An 11,419-nucleotide genomic window follows, 5' to 3' on the forward strand; every position below is an offset into this window, starting at 1 on the left:
ATGTGCACAAATTGATGTTTTGACAAATATACACTCCCGTGAAACCATCAGCTCAATGAACAAGATGGAAACATCTATCACCCTCACCCGCCAATTTTCCTTTTAAACATATGTAATACAGTTATAATAACTGTAACTTCCCTGACTACTAAGTAATACATCTGTGTCAATTACATGTCAACTTCAATTGATTGATTTTTCTCCTCACTTGAGGATATTTTTCCTGCTTCTTTTCCTGGTTGGTAAATGTTGAGGTGTGCCAGAAATCATGGACTTGAACTTGGGTGCTGGATATTTTTGTATTTCTAAAGTTATTCTTGGGGTTTTTTTTTTCTGAGTTACATTTCAGTTACTTGGAAACAATCTGACTCTTTCAAGTCTTGCATTTAAGAGGTGTTAGCTGGACTGCAACCATGCTTCGTTTAAGGCTAATTCTGCCCCGCTACTGAGGCCTTTTCTGGACTCTACTCAACACCCTGGGAGTTGTGAGGCTTTCTGACCTGGCTTATGCACAGGTATTAGCCTCAGAATTACATGAGTCCTGCACACTCTCCTTTATCGTTTTTGGGGATGGAGATTTTCTGTCCTCAGGTAGTTTCCTCACAGGCATATGCTGATTGGCATTTGCCGTGTAAGTGCCTGATGTTAAGATTTGATTGTCAAGGCAACCATTTCAAAAAACATCCATCATGAATGAGCACATGGCCAGTTGTATGACTCAACTACTAGCGAGCAAAATAGCCAGATAAGGAGCGGGGCCCTCCACACCCCTGAAGGTCCCTCCCGGAAAGCCCTGGGTAACTGAGATAACTGACTGCTGCAGTGACTCCACTTCTCCCCTCCCTCGCTCCAATTCCTGCTCTGTTGCTTTAAATGAGCCCATAAAGAGTGAACCTACAAAACCCTAGACTTTCCACCATCAGACCCTAATAAAGACAGAGTTTTCCCTCTCCCCCCCAACCCCCCGCCATGACCTTGCTGTGTGGCTCTTGTGCATGCCCTGTACCCTCTAGAACCCACGAGCAATACATTTGGTTCCTCAGAGTCCTCTAATGGTTTCTCACTGAAGTGCATCCTGGGACTCTAATAAATACCACAAGAGCAAGCTCAGCCATTCAGTAAAGGGTGTCCTGCAAGGGAAATGTCTGTGGGGCTCGCTGAGAGTAACGTGGCCTGGGCAAGTGCCCCTGGCATTCTTCACAGAGGGCATGGCCATCGACAGGCTCAGGATGAATGGAACAGCACTCAAATCAATACCTGAGGGGACCCCTGGGAAAGCTCCGAGCTTCTCCGTCTGTGCTGCCCTCTCCCGCCGGCGCTGTCTTGGAAATTCTAGCCTCTTGTTCTCCCTGAACTCTCAACCGACTCCATCCCGAAATGCAAGAGTCGACCAGCTCCATCTATGTTTCTCGTCCCTGCAGCAAGCCTGAAGACTCAGCAAAGGCAATATACTGGGGAAGCTGTTAAGATTTAACTGGTTGTTTCCTGTCACTAAGGGATTTTACTGTCCTGTTACTGATATCTAGTAAAGTGCTTTTTCATATCTTTTTATGTTTTATTTTTATTTCAGCTAGAAGAGTAAATACTATCCCTGTTATTTCATCTTGGCTGGGAGAAAAAAAAAAACATTCTTCACTCTTATCAAATTTCTAATACGAGACATAGACTGATGTACACTCGGGAAAGAGCAGTGAAAAAACAGACAAAAATTACTCCCTTCAGGTGGCTCCCATTTACACAGGAGAGCCAAACATTATATATATCTAACATATATGTGTGTGTGTGTGTGTGTGTGTGTGTGTGTGTGTGTGTGTGTGTGTGTGTATGTTAGATAGCAATAAGTATCATGAAGAAAAACAAGCCAGGGAAAGAAGGTAGAAAGACCTGATGGGAGATGCATTTTACACAGCAAGGTAAGAGAAGGACACCCTAAAAAGTCACAGAGGAGGAAAAGTGAGGCATGGGACGCAGGGGAGCTCAGTGCTCTGGGCAGAGGGAAGCAGCACAAAGGCCCGGAGGTGAGGCCGGGGCCACGGCCAGGTGAGCCCACGTGAGAAAGAGAATAAAATCCAGCATGACTGCAACAGGCTGATTAAGAAAGTGTTTCGCAAGCTAAAGTTTGACAGATGTGAGAACCAAGGATTCCAGGGCCCGGCAGGCTACCTTAAATGCTACGCACCTTCACGGAGCGGTGGCGGTGGGGACGGAGTGCTAGACCATAGCACACGCCTTAGCATCATTGTGCCGCTGCCCCCATCCTGTTAGGCTGGGGGTGAGCAAGGCCTAAAGCTAAGAGACCAGTTACATGGCTGGCTTTGGAAATACAGGTGAGAGAGAGTGGTACAAAGGATCAGAATAATAGCAGACATAGTGAAAAAGTATTGGTCTCTAGATATATTCTGAATGGTAAAGCCAGCAGGACATGCTGAAGGATTTGATATGGGGTATGAAAGAGAAAAATCAAGGTGGCTTCAGAGCGTGTGGCCTGAGCACCTGGTACCATAAGGATAAACTGCACAAACAGAAAGCCTATCAGAGCGGGAATGACGAGGAGCCCATGTGCATAAAGAAAGGCAGAGGGTGGGTGGGAGAATCCATGGTGTATGTGTATGACAAGGCCAGGCGCTGAGTTCTCTGAATGGCCCAGGAGGTTCCCACCGAGATATGATGATAAAAAAGAATGTAAAAGTCAGCCATGGTCAGATCACAGAGAGCCTCTAGTACCAGCAAAGGAATGTGTAATCTTTGGAGTTTGAGAAAATCTAGGTAAAGTTTGTGAGGATCTTGAGTGAAAAGCTACAAGTTTACAAAAGCTTTACCCAACAGTTTTTGGAGCTCTACAGATACTGCTGCAAAACCGAAAGATCGAGCTCAAAGGAATCCCATAGTAGGATCTTCTCCTTGAGGCTTTGAAATCCCGAATGAACCAATGTGGCCATGTTGTAAAATGCTGAGGGACACTGATGCGGGAGGGTTGGTGTCCAGCAACCAACAAGGCAGCGACTTATTTTGAGCAAAGACCTCTTACAGACTGTGATTTACCAAAACATAAGTCACAGACGGCAGCTGACACCTTGATGAACACACTTGGATGAAAACCGGGCCACATACTAACCCTGACAAGCTCAGGGAGGCCTGCATGGCCAGGTCCTACAAACAGATCCCAAAAGTCACCACCTAGGATGGTCTGAACATAAAAATGCCTCACTGAAAGCTAGTCATGGCAGGGACTCACATAAGAGGCCCTGGCAAAGGGCAATCTTTACCTTAAGTGAGCCTGTCTATTTTCTTTTTGCATCTAAGATAACATACCTTTGAAAGGTCAGAGTGATCTTCTCTTCCAGGTCCCTTAGGGCACAATTGCACCAGAGCAGAAGCCCCCAGTGTTATCTTTTCAGCCACATACCATCTCTCTGTGCTGTAAATATTCATCATTAACTGCCCTGTACCCACCAATGTAAGTCTGTGTTTCTGTTTTACTTTTTATCCAATCCCAGAGCTTTTCCTGCTTAGATTTCTCCTGCCCCCTCATCTACCAGCAATGGATTTCATGTAACCCTCCTGAAGTTTCCTCCTTTTATTCTCATGCATTTATACAAAATTAGCTGCAAAACTGCCATTCGCAAGAGCTTTTTCTTAATACTTTGAGATTTTACTTCCTGGTGACTATTGTCAGCTTGGCTCAAATAAACTCATAAGAGGGCTCTACAGGTTTGGATTATTCCTATGTCAATAATACAAACATTAATATACTCACAGCTCTGTGAGGGAAAGTTACAGATAGCAGGGAAAGCCCTGGGTGAAGAATGAAGTTTTGGTGTAGCCCTAATTGCCTTGTGGCCAGCTATGATATCTAGGTGAGGCGTATGGTCTCTCAGTGCTGTAAGTGTTTTATCACTAGAGTAGAAAAATGTCTCATCGACCATTTAGAATCATATGAATGCAACAAGTCAAATGGTTCTTCCTAGCTCTCCCTTCATGTGATGGTTAATTTTAAGCATCGTTTGGGGTCTGTTCTTGAGCGTGTTTCCAAATGAGATGAGCATTTGAATCAGTGGGCTCAGTAAAACAGGATGCCCCACCCAGCGTGGGTGGGCATCAGCACCCACTGAGAGCCTGAATAGAGCAAAGAATTCATCCCTTCTCCCCTGCCTCCCAGACTCACTGATTAAATGAGAACAGCTCATCTCATCTCCTCCTGCCCTTGGCCTAGGATTTACACCATGTACGCACCTGGTTCCCGGGCCTTTGGACTTGGACTGAGTTGCATCACCAGCTTTCCTTGGCTCCAGCTCTCCTGGATCTCCATCTTGCAAAGAGCAAACTATTGGATATGGCCTATCTATCTACCTACCTACTACCCAGCCTCTTAGGACTTAAGCAAACTAGGCAGTATTGACTACTTATATTCAGTAGAACACATGTGCACTAATTTTATATCTTTTTGTGAGTCAAGAGATGAGCTATATCACCCCTCTCTGTAGACTATATCATTGTTTCTGGAGCTTAGAATATACAGAATCAAGTTGGACATTCTCTTAAAACAATTGTCTCACAGGATAGAGGTAATATTTCTATTTGAATGGAGGAATATGATGGCCACAGTCAGTGAAGACAACAAATAAGGGTTTAAATGGTTTTTATGAGCTATATATATGAAAAAAAGGGATGAAGTCTTTCAATAAATCCATTTATTTCGAACATTCTATAACCTTTACCATTTCTGTGCATTTATTTTTATTATTCCCCAGTGCCCTGCCTTCCATTCTTTGCCCAGGAAATTTTTCATCTTCATTCACACTCCCACGCAAAGCCATTCATCTGGAGAAGGGAGCTGTCTCCTTCACTGGGTTGCCACGTCACTGAGAGGGATGTTTTGTTCAGTCCTCTGTCCTCAACGCAGTTCTGTGGCAGGGGGAGAAGCTAGCCCTCATTTCTAGAACCATGTGGTAATTTTATCTTACTCATCTCTTTCCCAGCCCCGCTTATCAATAGTGGATAACACTATCTTTCTCTGTCTCTTTATCTTCCTGGATTCCCAAGAACAGCACAGTACTAGCCAGGTATGTTCAGTAATGATATCCTGGTGAAAATCAACTGGATTTCCTGAATGTTTTGGTTGCCTTCTACTAAGACAAGGCTTTAGAGAGCCTAGGTACTATGGAAACAGATTTATATAAACATGTCTATATGAAATGTGCTCTGCCAAAGAAGCGCTCAACTACTTACAGAGTGAATTTCGTCAAACTAAAATCTTCGCAAATAATTTTGCTGGAAACCTGCGCAGCTGGGCTATGTATGCGCTTTTAAAATGCTTTTTCCCCATCAAATCGTATCACCCACCTACATACTAGGAAATGGCAGTTCAGAAAAGCCTGCTTGGCACTATTTCCCTCGTTCCATCAGTCCTGGCCTTAAATTGTTAGCTCCACCACTGTTTGGGACAGGTAAGCCCAGGTAAGCATTTGTACTTTTTTAATGTTATTTTATTCTGCCATAGCCTAAAACATGTGGGAAGCACAGAAATCACCAGCATGGAGCAGAAGCAGCCTTTCTAATTTGACATTTTACTCTTTTAGACATACACATATCCAGATACACTGATTGACTCATTTAATAACAAACCTTATCAATATTTAATGAGCATGTTCTATTTACCAGGTAAATTGTTAAGGGGGAAAGGTATAGAGGTAAGCAAAAAACCATTCAGCATCTATCCACATTGACTTCTAACATATGATCTATTTCTAAATAAGAATGCAATAAAACTCTAAAACTACTATATCCCTTAAGTATTTAATAATTTGATTCCAATCCAAATTTCATATTTTTTTCCTCAGTGATATTCACTGGTTTTAACAGCCTCCTTAATACTGACGATTAAAATAAAATTAATACATAGTTTTTACTGATGGCAAAATATAACATGCTGAAATTTATTTCAGAATGAATCGAATTATTAAATAATTAGAAAGAACTTTTCTGGCCAACAAATTTAAAAATGGGGATAATTAGACCTGCCACCTGGGCGAGAGTCCCCCAATGGGTGACACAGTGGGTACAATGCCCAAGAGCCACACAGACTGAGAACCTGAGTCACTGTTCTCAGTGGGAAGAGTTCTTCGATATTATTATAGTTTCATTATCTCCCATACCCATGAAAGTTTCCTTCACAAGTTCAGATTTTTAAATCTTAAGAGAGACTTCATGATTTAAAAAGAGAAAAAGAAATATGTAAGTAGAAAAGGAAAAAAAAAGAAATATTTCTTAAACCTCTGCTCTATTTCCAGGAAACAGAAAACTGACATTGACTTTACTCCAAAGGCTGCTTCCAGAGAATTTCCACCATCTCGGACATGAGTAGTGACAAAATATAAATAAGACAGGAAGCTGGGGAGGGGGGCAGATCACTCAGCATGGGTCTCACTACGTTCTCTGTTCTCCTAGAGCAAAACCTCTCCACCAGGAGGACCACGGCTTCTGCAGGGAGCCCTGCGGGAGGAGGGACCGTCTGCTTGGCTAATAGATCTTTGTCAAAACAATAAAACTCTACAAGCGTTTTGACCAATGCTTCCAAGAAAGTAGCAAATACAAGCTGAGCTTCAATTCCCAAGAAGGAAAGAAACTAAGCGTCTAATGTCTCTTTGGTGAAGACATGAAAATAATCTACACATGATCACATTAGGAGCAGATGTGAAAAGAATTAATAAATTGGTTAGTAAACACTCAGATGTTCTCAGACTGAAAAGGTCGACTAGTCCTCCATTTCACCCCTATGCAAGTACATCAAAGAGAATTACTGCCTCAGCTCTTTCTAGGATTCAAAACCACTCTTCAATGACCAAGAGAAATCTGGTTTTTCTTCTCCACTAATTTCCTTCCAGGAGCAAAATAACATTTTCCAAAATTAAGACAAAAGCAACACATCTGTCAACATTTGTTCTTAGTCAACAGGAAATTTAAATCGCTTTAAACTTTGTCTCCCCTCCCACCACCAACTGACATAACTTTCATCTTTTGAGTTTTTCATTCTCCCCCTCCTCACAATCATTACCTACTCAGCAAATTAAGAAAATATTTTTCTCTGTTGTAGCCGTTAGCAAAAATCTTAAGAAAGATTATTTTTTAGCAATTTCTCAGACACAATGTTTTATTCATTTAGAACTTAGCTCAGCTGCCCAACCTATTCCTCTTCACCGGTAATACCTGCATCCTAAACACCTCCATGTTTGCTGAATAATATGCAAATCTTTACTATATCTGTTGTAGAAATTTTCTACTCAATTCCTTTGAAGAAAGGTACAGTTTTAGCACTCATCGAGTACTGCTTTTCCCTCCTTCCACAGAACATCTTTCTCTCTAACACACACGCGTGCACACACTCGTATCTACAGTCCTGTCCCTCCAATATAAATGTATTATATAAATATAATTCCTGGCTGAATTATATTCATAGCTACAGGACTGATTAGATCAGCATTATTTCTACCCTACCCTAGTAATATACTGTGATTACCTTTCTTTTTATCTTCATTTTTCTCCTTTTCTTTGAGATAATAATGGCTTTATTTTTTTCATTTAACATGTTTAATCCTTTCTAGCTCAACAGGAAAATCCCTCTGAATACTATTTTTCACGTGACTGACCTATCAGTTGACCTGACGTTTTCATTATCTGTCTGTGTGTTTATTATTTATTTAAGCGGTTCCGTGTCTCACACAGAAGTCTCACCTCAGCATTCCCTTCCTCCTCATAATCCCTGCATCCTGGTTTCTAAAACTGTCTCTTGAACCACCCATATTATTCCACTGTTATCAATTATTTAAATGAAACTTTGTCATATGCTCATTATTTTCTAGGAATTTTTAAATCATTTCTTGAATAATGCTTTGACAGAGATAAATGTCAAAATTGGAGAAACTAACCCCAGGAAACAAAGAAAAACTGATCAGAATAAAAGGTGTAAAACTAAATGCTTATATAAAGAGAAATCTAAATAAGTATCACCTGTGATTGCAATAAAATGACGGAAATTTAAGAAAATAGAACTAAAAATGAACAAAATGAAGAGTAAGTTAATCATAATTTATGTACTTTAGGTTTCTTACATCTATCATTCAAGGGAAGGCTAGAGATATTAATTAACCTAAGATTTTATTACGTAAATGTGTTATAATTTCAGTAACCATAAAAATAGTAAAAGTTTAAAAAGTCCAACTATTAAGAGAGATATTGAATAAAAAACTTTAAGCAGTCATAGCAGTAAAAATAAAGATGGAGAAGCATCAAAATATCAGAATAATTAAAAAGCATAAAATATGATAGAAATAAAACAGTAAAATAAAAGTGAACAGACTCCTTTTACTGGTGGTAGAGGCTGAATTTTGAAATGTTTTTATTTACAAGGTACCCACTTAAAACACAAAGATTGTTTTTAATTGTATTTTTTCCATTACCAATTACCCCCCTTATGCCCCCCCCCCGCAATCACCACGCTGTTGTCCATGTCCATGCGTCCTTTTCCCTCTTTGCTCAACCCCTCCCACCCCTTAGCTGCCATCCTGCTCTCTATAAGTCTGTCCCCATTTTCCTTAATTCAGTTTGTTCATCAGATTCCACATAGGAGTGAAATCATATGGTATTTGTCTTTCATTGACTAGCTTATTTCACTTAGCATAATGTTCTCCAGGTTCCTCCACAATGTCACAAAGGGTAAAACTTTCTTTATTATAGCTGAGCAGTACTACACTGTGTAAATGTCCCATAGTTGTTTTATTCACTCACTTACTGATGGACACCTGAGCTGATTCCGTACCTAGGCAATTGTAAATAACACCGCAATTAACATAGGGGTGCCTATGTTCTTTCAAATTAGTGTTTTGGGTTCCTTTGGATATATTCCCAGAAGTGGGATCGCTGGGTCAAAAGGCAGATCAATTTTTAATTTTTTGAGGTATCTTCATACTGCTTTCCACAGTGGCTTCACCAACAGCTACCAACAGCCTACATTCCCACCAACAGTGCAAAAGGGTTCCCCTCTCTCTACATTCTCGTCAGCACTTGTTGTTTGTTAATTTATTGATGATAGCCATTCTGATAGGCATGGGATGGTATCTCACTGTGGTTTTAATTTGCATTTCTCTGATGATTAGTGACATTGAGCATCTTTTCACATGTCCATTGGCCATCTGTATGTCCTCTTTGGAGAAGTGTCTATTCTGGTCCCTCGCCCATTTTTTAATTGGGATTGGGATTTTTTGTTTGTTTGTTTTTGGTGTTGAGTTTTATAAGTTCTTTATAAATTTTGGATATTAACCCCTTATCAGATGTAGTGACAAATGTGTTCTCCCATTCTGTGGGTTGTCTTTTTACTTTGTTACTATTTTCCTTTGGTGTGCAAAAACTTTTTAGCTTGATCTTCATACTACCAAAAGTAATCTATAGACTCAACACAGTTCCTACCAAGATTCAAATGACATAAGTCACAGAACTAGAACAAATATTTCAAAAATTTATATGGAAATGCAAAAGGCCCCCATGCAACAGCAATCCGAGAAAGAACAAAGTTGGAAGAATCACACTACCTAATATCAAACTATACTATGAGGCCATTGTAATAAAAACGGCATGGTACTGGCATAAAAACAAACACATAGATCAATGGAACAGAATAGAGAGCCCAGAAATAAATCCACAACTTTATAGTCAATATTGACAGAGGGAGCAAGCACATACAATGGGCTAAAGATAATTTATTCAGTAAGTGGTTTATTCACAAAATTGGACAGACATGCGCAGAAAAAAAATGGAGCTAGACCAGTTCCTTACACCATACACATTAGAATAAATTCTAAATGGATTTAAGATGTAAATGTTAGACCTGAAACCACAAAAATTGTAGAAGAAAACATAGGGAGCAAAATATCAGACCTTGCTCATAGCAGTATTTTTTCAGATATAGCTCCCCAGGCAAGGGAAACAAAAGAAAAAAAATAAACAAATGGAACACAAAGACTTGAAAAGCACATAGAAAAGTCAAAGACTAAAAAAACCTGTCTGATAAATTCTAACCAAAACACACTTACTACAACTCTATTTGTCACAGATAAAATAGTTAAAGCACATTAGTATAGACATGAGGACCTCTGAAATATAATAAAATGTATAATCAAAATTAAAATATAAAAATTTCAATATTTACCTATCTGATATTAGCAACTCATATAGAGAAAAACTGAGGGTATTAATTTCATAACAGGAAATTTAAACACTATAATCTGAAGATAAATATATCAATTATTAATATGTTAATTTGAACCTCTGCTTTTTGTTAAATGAAAGTACATAATTGGAAATGGTAAAAATAAACCTTTTTTTACTAATTCTCACTTGAGGATATTTCTATTGATTTTTTAGGGGAAGAGAGAGAGAAATACCGATCAGGTACCTTGTGTATATGCCCCAAACAGGGACTGAACCTGCAACCCAGGTATGTGCCCTGACCAGGGATCAAACCGCATCCTTTCAGTATATGGGACCATGCCCCATCCAACTAAGCAATCTGGCCAGGGCAAAAAATAAAAAATAAAAAATAAGCTATTTTTAAAAGGGGAAAAATTCTCCACCAAATATTACTCATGAAAACATTGTCTTCCAATAGGTGCTTATGCCTGTACATGAATATTTCAGAGATACTGATTTCTGCTTTGATTAACAGAATAATCAGGAATAATAAGAATCACTTTTCCATTTACCCTATTCACATAAACCCAAGGATTCATAGGTGCTGGAGCCCCTTCCCTTCAGACCACCTTTAAGTGATTTGATTTTTCAAAAAAACCTAAACTGTCTGAGTCTTGATGGGGTGGAGAGAAGGTCTGGGGTTTAGAAAGTCAGAAGGATGGGCTGGCCGAAGCTGGCAGGCAGCCTCCAAGGAAGGCAGAGCTGGGGATTTGGTGCGTGTTTGTGTTTCCATGGTCATGAGGATTAGGTAGAGGTAGGGGTTCGGCAGTAGAGTTACTGAGGTTCATGGTGCCCAAGGGCCATGACATTGGGAGCTATAAAAAAAGACTTCTTGTCCCAATTTGGTAAAGGGGAAGAAAGGGTGGAATGGACCACAAGGCACCTCCGCAGCAGGCACAGTGAACTGAAGGCTGAAGCCTCCTGTATTCTGAACACCAACCAGCGCCTCACCCTGAATGTGACTTCAGGGAGGTGAAGGAGGAGATTGAGAAGTCTCTCAAAGCACGAATTAGGTTAAACTGCTCCCCTTTCTAGCAAGTGAGAGCTGGGAGTATGACTTAATTTTATTTTTGAAAGCGTTACCACATTTTCATTCACTAGAGAATTAGAGAGTACAATTCATATTTAATGCAGACCATGAAAAGTTTTCTTGTTAAACATTTTATTTCCAATGTGC

The sequence above is a fragment of the Pteronotus mesoamericanus genome, unplaced genomic scaffold (genome assembly GCF_021234165.1).
Source record: "Pteronotus mesoamericanus isolate MK-2021 breed Mesoamerican mustached bat unplaced genomic scaffold, CSHL_Meso_final contig_68, whole genome shotgun sequence".
Classification (NCBI taxonomy): domain Eukaryota; kingdom Metazoa; phylum Chordata; class Mammalia; order Chiroptera; family Mormoopidae; genus Pteronotus; species Pteronotus mesoamericanus.